We start from the raw sequence: 10,639 nt of genomic DNA, 5'->3' as shown, positions 1-10,639 counted from the left end.
CCTTTCCTAGAGAACTTAGACTGGCTCCCTCCTTGCTGTTCTTCCACCAGCATCTGAAGACCTTTCTATTCCAACAGGCCTTTGAGAACTATTATTGCCTGTGGTTTTTAATGGGTCTTCTAATATTATTTGAATTTTATTGATGTCTAATTACGACCCAGGTGGCGCTGTGGGTTAAACCACAGAGCCTAGGGCTTGCTGATCAGAAGGTTGGCGGTTCAAATCCCTGCGGCGGAGTGAGCTCCCATTGCTCAGTCCCAGCTCCAGCCAACCTAGCAGTTCGAAAGCATGTCAAACTGCAAGTAGATAAATAGGTACCAATCTGGCGGGAAGGTAAACGGCGTTTCCATGCGCTGCTCTGGTTCCTCCATAAGCAGCTTTGTCATGCTGGCCAGATGACCCAGAAGCTGTACGCCGGCTCCCTCGGCCAATAATGCGAGATGAGCGCCGCAACCCCAGAGTCGGTCACGACTGGACCTAATGGTCAGGGGTCCCTTTACCTTTACTAATGACATTTTAATAATAAATAGTTATGTATTTTTAGCTTGTTCTAGTTAAAGCCACCATGAGTCCTGGACTGGGGAAAAGGCAGGTTAATGGTGGTGGTAGTAGTAGTAGTAGTACCAGTAGCAGTCTTTAAGGTGTAAGAAGACTTTTTGTTTATGCTGCAACAAGCTGACACCCCCCCCCCCAGATTTGCTTTTACTTTCTGACTGACCTAAAGCCCACTTGTTCAGGTATTAGTCAAGGGACAAATGTGAGAGTCCTCAAAAGAAGGAAATACGTAGCCAGGTGGCATGGAAGATCCTGAAATCAACAGGGCAAAGATGCCCTGCACATAATTTCAAGTTTTTTTATATTAAAAAATGAATGCAGAGACACATTGCCTGGGGCTGCATACTTGCCTCTTGCTGTATCAGACGCTATTAAGGGTAGGTGCTATGAATTGAAATTTATGCCAATCAGCCCCTGGAGCACATCCTAACCATATTCTTTGGCTCTAGAATTCATTCATACTGCACATGCTAGTATGGCCCAATGCTACAATATCATAATTGCATCAATAGAATTTATTCTCTGTTTTTCAAACTACCACCCATCCGTTATGTGCTGTAGAAAAATTAGTGCAGTGACTTCAGTGCCCTTGATATTTTCCTTTCCCAACCCTCTTGCTTCAATCCAGGAAAAGTTAATTGGGTTTACATGCTGTTTCAATGGAACTTAAAGCATGACAAGTTATTTCTGGACCGAACCCATATTTTGTATTATCTGGTTTATCTCCAGGATTATCCTGTGAAAAGTTTGTTCTGGGTTGGTCAGGTTGACTCCGAGTCAGAATGTCCCCCCACCCCCATCCTTCGCTGACAGAGTGAGTTTATTTCCAACTCTCACATTCCCAAGTTAAGAAGAGCCTAGTTTGCAGCTTTGGGAGAAGGCCTGACCTATGTGCCGAGTCTAAGCACTGCTGGCATTCACTAGCAGACAGATATTATCCCCAGAAAAATGATACTGTGCAGTACTTATGTAATCTGTCCACTATCTATCAAAGTGAAGAGGATAAGATGCTATTATTGAACTTGCAGAGTACATTCAGAAAGCCAAGTTTGAGTTCCTTTTAAGTTCTGCTTGTTTCTACCCATATATTTTCTTGTTGTTGCTGTTTTCATTATTTTAATTTATTTAGCACTGTTCTGCCTTAAACAAATGCTTCTTTTTCACCAATAATCACAATATGTTGGTTTTACTAGACCATTTTTTTGTTCTGCCTTAAACAAATGCTTCTTTTTCACCAATAATCACAATATGTTGGTTTTACTAGACCATTTTTGGGTCTCATTATGCTTTGTTGCAGGCTAGTTCCTGTTCAGTTTTCCCCCTCCACATTTCCTTTAAAAAGTAGAGGATAGAGAGAGGAATATAAATCACCCTTCTTACTGCTTAGGAGCAGTATAATTCATAATGTTATCGGAGGTGTTATTGAAATGCATACTAGGTAGTTGAAGAGGAACAACTAACTGTGAAAAAGAAGTGAGGATAAATCCCTACACCTCTTGACCAACCAAGACGGTTTCACATTATCATGCTCCAAGCATCTCATTTAGCCCAAAGTTTTTCCTTTATTTGTGCTGTCTTCACCATACTGTGAACATGTATTGTGGGCCCACCTCTGCAAAATGGCAGACTTTCTCATGGCTCACAAGGTGGTGGTGGTGGTGGGATCAATTGAAAGCCACCTGCAAGTAAATATAAAATAAATAAAATAAAAAATTCCACATCTCTCCTGCATGTTTGAAATTCAGCAAGCTGACAGAGTGATTTCAAGCCATCCCTCTGCAAACAGGAGATTACCCAGCACAGGGCAGTTTTCAGAAGGGAGAGATTTGAAAGTGCAGGTGTGGTGTACTGTCTATACTTTCAAAGGCTGGTTCATTTCAATCCACATCTTCAAAGAAGAAAGGGCATATTGAGTAGGTTTCCTACCATCTTGATCCATACCTTCAAAGTTCACCAGGTGAAATTCAGCAAGGGGCCAGGACTGACCCATTGGCCATAGGTCCCCCACCCCCGGTTTAAAACATTTCTGTCAACCAAAAGCACCACAAATCAGCAAGAAAGAGAACCATCATCACCTGTAATGATTGATGTATAAAGTGAACGGATGAGCAAATTAAAGCTCACTTAGTCTTGCTGTGTTGTTATCTTTGCCAGGTATCTATAAATCCAGATAAAAAGTCAAATGTGGCTACTGGGAATCCCAGAAACTGGCATAGATTTTAATTTGAAACAGTACTGATTAAATCGCACCATTGCAGTTCATAAGTACGTATGGAAAACTGAATGGACTGAAATCTCGCAGCAACTTTAGGATCCTCCATTGTGGTGGCTGCATTAGGTCTGCCTGTTTGTGCCCTTGATTACTTTCCGGGCATGATACTTTTGTCATTTGCTATGCACAAAATGATGAAGCATGTGCCCAGGTGAATTTCCCAGCTTCTACTGTAGTTCATTTGTGGTTTCCTCCCTTTTCTCTTGCTTTCTTGTTGGGTAACAGTTGCACAGCCTGGTTGTGGCAGTTATTTTCAGGACTTGACACGAGTCCTATTCTTGTATAGTATGAATTTTTATTTGCCCAACTGGAAAAAGGTGTATTTAACAAAATTCTGCTCCTGGGCTATGAGTGCAGTTGAAAAATAAATGTGTATCAATGTGCAATGAAGCACTTATATTCTGTGAGCAATTCAATTGCCTGAATCAAATCAAAGACATTTTGCTGTATAGAACCAAAACACCACCAGATGGTGCTATTATTTTTTTCCAATAGTCTGTCTATATTGACTTTCATATCTATTCCAGCAGGGTGGTGGATGAGATGGGGGGGATGCTTACTTTGAAATAAAAGCTTGAAAACCTGGCTCAAATTGTTCAGAAAGTTTCATTTAGAAAGTCCTGAGAAACTAGATTTATTGACTGGTTGAAGAAATCTACCAAAATTTTCTCAAATAACTGCTTCCTGCTATGGGGGTGATGGAAGGGGAGGGAGGCATACAGTGACTTGATCTGTTATCAAGATTGTTCATTCCTTGCCAGTCATAAACAGGACATCTCAAGTACCAGTATTCCTTGAGATGAAAAATAACAATAAATACCTGTCTGATTCCCACCTATCAAAACACTTAGAAAACTCAAGGCTGGTGGAAGTTGGTCATAATGAAGTGACTCTTGGTTTTGTAGGAGCAGACAACACTCATTTTGATGTTAAAGAAGTAAGCTTTGACATCTGTACCAACCCAACACTGTTCAGATGTTTCAGGAGTGTGCTGACTTGGTTTTCCTCTCACACATACTGAACCGGTCCCACCCGTAAAATAATTTGAAGTGTGTAGGTTATTTATCTCAAAGGCAATAGTGAATGCTACAATGTACAGCTGCAACAGTGAACACATGTCAATGAATGAAAAAGAGGGCGGTGGGGGTGGGGGTGTTCACACACACCATCCACCAGGCTGTTCAGATCCACCAGGATGTTCAAATCATACACAAGGATACATTTTTCAAAGAAGCAGATATTTCCAGCTTGGAAATAGAGTAATTTGGGATGGAAGCCACATGGGATTACGTTTCACACATTCAGGATTCTTATTATGAACTGGTTCACTCTGGATGTGAAATTCATCCACACTGTGGATGCTATGAAAAATGTTTCTGTCACGTGAATTGCAGTGCAGACAACTGTGTCAATGTCAATGCAAATATCTTTGATGAAATGAATAGTGTGTGCTTTCCTCCTCCCCCCCTCCTCCTCCATCATTGAATTTATATATCTCCCTATACCCGGAGGTCTCTGGGCAGTTCACAGAACAAAATAAAAATATAAAAGCACAAAATATATAATCAAAATGAAAGCAACAACCCCAACAACCCAATAGCCCCCCCCAAAAAAAACACATTTTAAAATAGCATAGGAAGTAAATCAGGCCACCTAGGACTGGTTAAAAAGGAACATTTGGGGGGGGGCTGGTGCCTAAAGGTTTATAATGAAGGTGCCAGGCAAACTTCCCTGGGGAGAGCATTCCACAGACAGGGAGCCACTGCAGAGAAGTTAGTTATCTGATGTCACACTGGTATCTGGAGATTAAGTGCTTTGAAGCCAAGATTTAATATACTGTGTGGGGCTTTCCATGAGTCCTGTGTAGTGCTTTAAACTGCCCAGCCAAAACCTGCTTTCCCTTGCCAATGCAAAACTGGGAATGCACATTGAGACATTGGCAGCCACATCTCTACCTCCTCAAACCTGGCATGATATGATGTGCTCTGTAGAGAATTGCCATACTTAAGTTTGTGTTGCACCTGCAATACATGCTAGTGTAAATAAGAATCTGTAGACTGGTAAGCTTTTCAGGTCAGATCAATGTACAGTGGTGCCTCACTAGACGAATTTAATTCGTTCCACGGGTCTATTCTTATAACGAAAAATTTGTCTAGCGAATCCCATAGGAATGCATTGAAATTTTTTTTTAAAAAAATTGCCCATAGGAACGCATTAATTGAATTTCAATGCATTCCTATGGGAAACCGTGATTCGCTAGACGAATTTTTCGTAAAACGAATTTGTCTAGCGAGGCAACCTCCGCTAGAAAAATCCTTTCTTTAAGCGAAAATTTTGTCTTACGGGGCATTTGCACCACTGTATTTGTACAGCCTTGCAGAGCTGATACCTCTTGAGGTCAAGCAAAACAAAATACCTTTCCATGACCATTGTAGCCTATGCAAACAATATTCTTGCAGAGCACATTATATATTTTTTCAAAGTTTAGATAATAGAATTACAGTGGCAAATATAGGAAAGGATTTACCAATTCATCCTTGTCAGCACTAAAGGACTTTTTCCTTTTAGCATACAAGGAATGTTAAATTATCTGTAGCTGTGATCACTGCCTGGAAGAGGCTAATTAACTTTTGGCAGAATCTAGAGTCTGATGATGATGATCTTATGCAGCCTCATTCTTTGACTGCCTTTTGCTATCTTAATCTTATAAGTCTCTTGTTTGGTTAGACCCTGAAGTTAAGCTTCCTTATGGCAACAGTTTGTTTGTCAGAGAACTCTTCTCTAAGAACTTTGTTATCAGTTCTTCACTTGATTTTGAAAATGCCACAAGATTAGCTCACATTGTAGCATCCTTTTCTGATCAGGCTGCCAGCTGCTAACCTGGAGACAATGCTACCAGTAGTAGCTATATGTATACGGTATAAGAGTTGGCTAGGATGCAGAAAGGAAATAGTCCTGCCATTTCATTGATCTCTTTGCCCATTCATTCTTCCCGGATTGGTCAAAAGTGCCTTTGCACTTTAGGAAGCTCTAAGGGGCTAATACATAAGTTTGCTTTGTTAGGTAGCTAATGCTTTCCTAACAATGTGTAGTCATTTCTGGAAGCAGATACAGTAGTCTCCTCAATAATGTCAGGCTGTTAAAGCATGAAAACTCTAAGCTAGTAGGCCAAAGACAAACACCAGATATCACCTAGGTTTTGCCTTATCAATGTGTCACTTGATTGACCCCATACAATAATTATCTCAGGAATGCAGCTGGCTAGGCAGCCCTGGAAGATAAAAGACCATTTACGCATCCCAAATTCATCCCAGAAACTTCCTGGGAGCAGTTACCGGTATGCCATTGGTTGGGCTTATCTGCAACCCCCTCTTGCTGGAATTGGCTATGAATCAATGGTGTGAATTAGCAACCCTGCTGATTCCAGGTTCTGATTTCTGATCTCCTCCTGATTTCCTTCTGTGCCCCCTCTCACCCTGTCCCCTCGAAGGAGGGAGATGAAGCTTCTTGGCTCAGCAGCAGTCCAGATGGGAACGAGGGTGTGAGTTTTATTGTGAAGAAGAGGAGCTGCCAGACAACACAGAAGTGTCTCCAAGGGCTTCTGCTTTTGCTCTCTCTCACCTCATCCCAATTTCTTCTGTTCCTGCCTTCACTCTCCATAACATGCATGCCTATGCCCTGCACACACAAGGAATTGCTGCTGCTGACACCAACCCAGTTAAACACTGGTGTGGTCAAAGGGTGGGCTGCAGTACTGAGGCTCACCGCGGGTCCCCAGTCTAGAATTCTGGAAACAATATGCTTGTCCAGATGAACTTTCAAATTGCTGAAATTTTGATGATCCAAACATTTCATTATTGCTTTTATATCTACTCTGTGTACATTTTTTTAAGCCAACAGCAGCAACAACAGTTGATGGTATTCTATAACCTTTGGGCAGCTTGAGATATTTAGCCTCAAAGTTTGTGGAGCACTCAAGACCAGAAATAGTCATGCAGTTGGTGGCCTCGGTCTATTGTATATATATCTAATCAGGCGGCAATGAATGATTGAAAAATGAAGAAAAAATTACTGCCACACATAATCATTATAGTCACTAGTTGCCATCGCTTGCTGTATATTGCCATGGCATAAAAATTGAAGTAAATCTGAGATGAATTAATTTATCCCAATTTACCAATATTCTGAACGCTGAGAAGATGCAAAGACAGTGATAAAATGTTTGGTGCACCAGTATTTGAAACTGACCTGAAATATGGCAGTGTGCTAACGATTGCATGCCTCTCTTGCTGGAATGAATATTACACTGTTGTCTCTCCCTTAGTTACTCTGAATAGCACCAATCACCTGTTCAGCAGAGAGGTGAGGACAGCTACATTTGATTCATGCTATTCACTGTAACTACAGGTAAGGCTGTGAGCACATTATCCTTCACTCTGACTCCAGGGCAGTTTGAAGCAGAGTACTGTATACATGCCGGTAGCCACAATTTATATGCGTCCTGTAGTTTCTGGAGGAATGCAACTTCTATCTGATTTAAAACCATCAGCTGTGGTTAAGCTGAGATGTGTGCATTTGAGGCAGCAGTTGTGTATGCTCAGATGGCAACTTTACTGAATAGGAATTTGGTGTGGGGAAACAAATCAGGTATTGCACATTGGGTTAAGGCAACCCCAGCCTCTCTCTGGTCTGCAAAGCAATGTAAAAAAGTGCCGGGGGATGGGGGACACACAACACCACTGCATTTTAAGGTGTTCATATGTACATAGGTTGCCCCTCTACATCTGCAAAACCTAGCTGGGAAATTGTACATGCAACAGCCATTTCCACAAGCACTTCTCCATTTAGTGAGGAATATGCAGGCACAGATCACTTTCTGCGTACATATGGACTCTAGCTTGCTCAGGGCAAGTCGAGAAATTCTCAGCGACTGTCCTGTGAACAACCAGGTAATCGAGAAACATGGGATAGATGGATGCTGCTGCCCATTCTTAATCTAATCTTTTAAAATGTTGTCTCTGTTCCTGTTCCTGCCCTTCTAGAATTATTTGTCACTAGATGAATCACCATTCTTCTTTTGCTAGCCAGATTCTATTCCATTAGCATAAGAACATAAGAATAGCCCTGATGGATCAGGCCAGTGGCCCATCTAGTCCAGCATCCTGTTTGCACCGTGGCCAACCAAATGCCCATAGGTTTCCAGCAATGGGTATAGTCATCCTGACCAGTAGCTATTGATAGGCTTCTCCTTGAAATCCTCTGTTAAAGCTGTCCAAGTTGGTGGTCACCACTGCCTTTTGTGGGAGTGAATTTCACAGTTCTGTTATATGCTGTGCACACCCTTGAACTAGTCATTGGGCAACAATTCCCATAGATCTACCTTTTGTTCACTGAAACCTCTCTCCTCTGTTATTTAAATTTTGCTATTGGATATTTAAAATGAGGGGCGTGGGTCTGGCACACCACAACCCAGCGGATCAATATTATCTCCTGCAAATTTGAAACAAAAACAAGAATTGGGACAGTCAATCAATAAAAATAAATTGGTATGAGCTGGTTATCACTGCTGGCAAAGCATTTTTCTGCTATGTAGATTGCGAATAGTCTAGGAAGTTAGACTATGATGATTCTGCAGTGGGTTAAGAGCTTATCGCCTGATAGGTGTGGAATCTCAGCATTCCAGCCAGAGCCTGAAGAGGACACTCCCATCAGTTAAGGAGCGGGGACCAGATATAAAGTGTGAGGGAGGCTCTGTTTGAATGAGGCAGGCAGCCTGCAATCCTAACCCAATCTACATGGAAGTAAGCACCAATCAATTCAACAGGACTTACTTCTGAATAGGCATGGTGCTAGGGTTGCATTGTAAGCAACTGTGAGCTACTGTGAGCTAACCTACAGTTTAATTCAGGGAGGGAATGCTATTAATTTCCCCTTGAAAGGCTATCTTATATATATATATATATATATATATATATATATATATATATATATATATGGGGGGGGGTTCATTTCAGGACTGCCCCAGAACCAAAAAGGCTTGAAATAGAAACAAATGTACCCTGCTTTCTCGCCTCCAACAATTAAAATTTCTCACCACCCAAATTTATCAACCAAAGGGTCAGTTTTTAATGTATTTATCCAATGCATAGTGCATACACAAACAAAACCATTAAAATGGATATAACATGTAAAAAGTTGCACACTGTCACATGACTAATAAAAATTGGGAAATGGCTATATTTACGTAACAGTTTTGCTTATTTATTGAGCATTGGGGCTGATCCTATTAGGCTAATAGAAGTGGTAGCCTTGGGCAGATGATTTTGGGTGACAAATTATTTATTACTTTATTTATTAGGATTGTGTTTTTACTTCTAGGGAGAGAGAACAATGGGATTATCTGCCTCAGGTGCCAAAATAACGTGGTCAGTCTTGGGTATAATGCCTCTGACTTGGGCAGGGGTGGAGAGCATTTGTTGTCCCACCTAAGGCAGCAGAATGTTTTGAGCTGGCCCTGTTGGGCATATAAAACTAACAATCCAAACTGATTATAATATTCAAGCACCTCAATCTAGTCAGGGGTATATCTGGAGTTGGATGAGGAACCATACTCACAAACAGATGCTGGATACGGGAACAAATAGAAGAAGATTACTTCATCGTGGTATGGCTCCCATTTATCACATATCACAGCCCAACAAGACAACGATAAGACTCCGCCAACAGCATACGAATCAATATGGCTAACCTGATCCAAAACATCCACCCACCCCACTCACACATGAAAACAAAGATCACCACAGTCAATCACAAATGAACAACCACACCCTAGGCCAACCCCAACCTCTCTCACCACCAAAGGAACACAAACAAATAGCAAAGGGAACCTGCACAAGCAACGCTGACACAAAACCCCACACATACATTAAGTAAAATAGAAACATCGCCACCCACCCCACCCCACCCCAACTCACCATTTCCCCCCTCCACCTCTTTCCCCCTTTTCTTCCTAATGTAACACTAATGTCTCAACAAATGAAATGGATCTGTAGAAAATGTAACTTGAAAGAGGAGACATTGCACATACTTTTGTAAACCAAGACAACAAACAAAAACAAACAAACATGCTGGATATGTAATTCCCTTTTTGACAAAGCTGCCTGCGTTAATTGGTACAAATACTGATTGATTGATTTATTTTGACAGGGCAATGTGTCCATGACTGTGGCAGGTCTGTGTCTATAAAGTTGTAAAGGTAAAGGTAAAGGGACCCCTGACCATTAGATTAGGTCCAGTCGTGACTGAGTCTGGGGTTGCGGCGCTCATTTCGTGTTATTGGCCAAGGGAGCAGGCGTACAGCTTCTAGGTCATGTGGCCAGCATGGCAAAGTCACTTCTGGTGAACCAGAGCAGCACACGGAAACACTGTTTACCTTCCCGCTGTAGCAGTACCTATTTATCTACTTGCATTTTGATGTGCTTTCAAACTGCTAGGTTGGCAGGAGCTGGGACCAAACAACGGGAGCTCACCCCGTCGCGGGGATTCGAACTGCCAACCTTCTGATCGGCAAGCCCTAGGCTCTGTGGTTTAGACCACAGCACCACTCGCGTCCCACTAAAGTTGTATTGGAGCCCAAATTTCTGTTTGATCAAGCTATCAATTAAAGCACTAATAGTACAATGAGTGTGTTTTTTGTACATTAGGTGATTTCCCCCCCAGGAAAATGGTGTGTGTATAATCACAAAAGGAAGGTCAATTTCTAACACCAATTCAAGTTGTTAATATTAGTGTACAAAGTCCTAAATGGCTCAG

The sequence above is a fragment of the Zootoca vivipara genome, chromosome 1 (genome assembly GCF_965207765.1).
Source record: "Zootoca vivipara chromosome 1, rZooViv2.hap1.1, whole genome shotgun sequence".
Taxonomy (NCBI): domain Eukaryota; kingdom Metazoa; phylum Chordata; class Lepidosauria; order Squamata; family Lacertidae; genus Zootoca; species Zootoca vivipara.
This window is presented reverse-complemented; position numbering follows the sequence as displayed.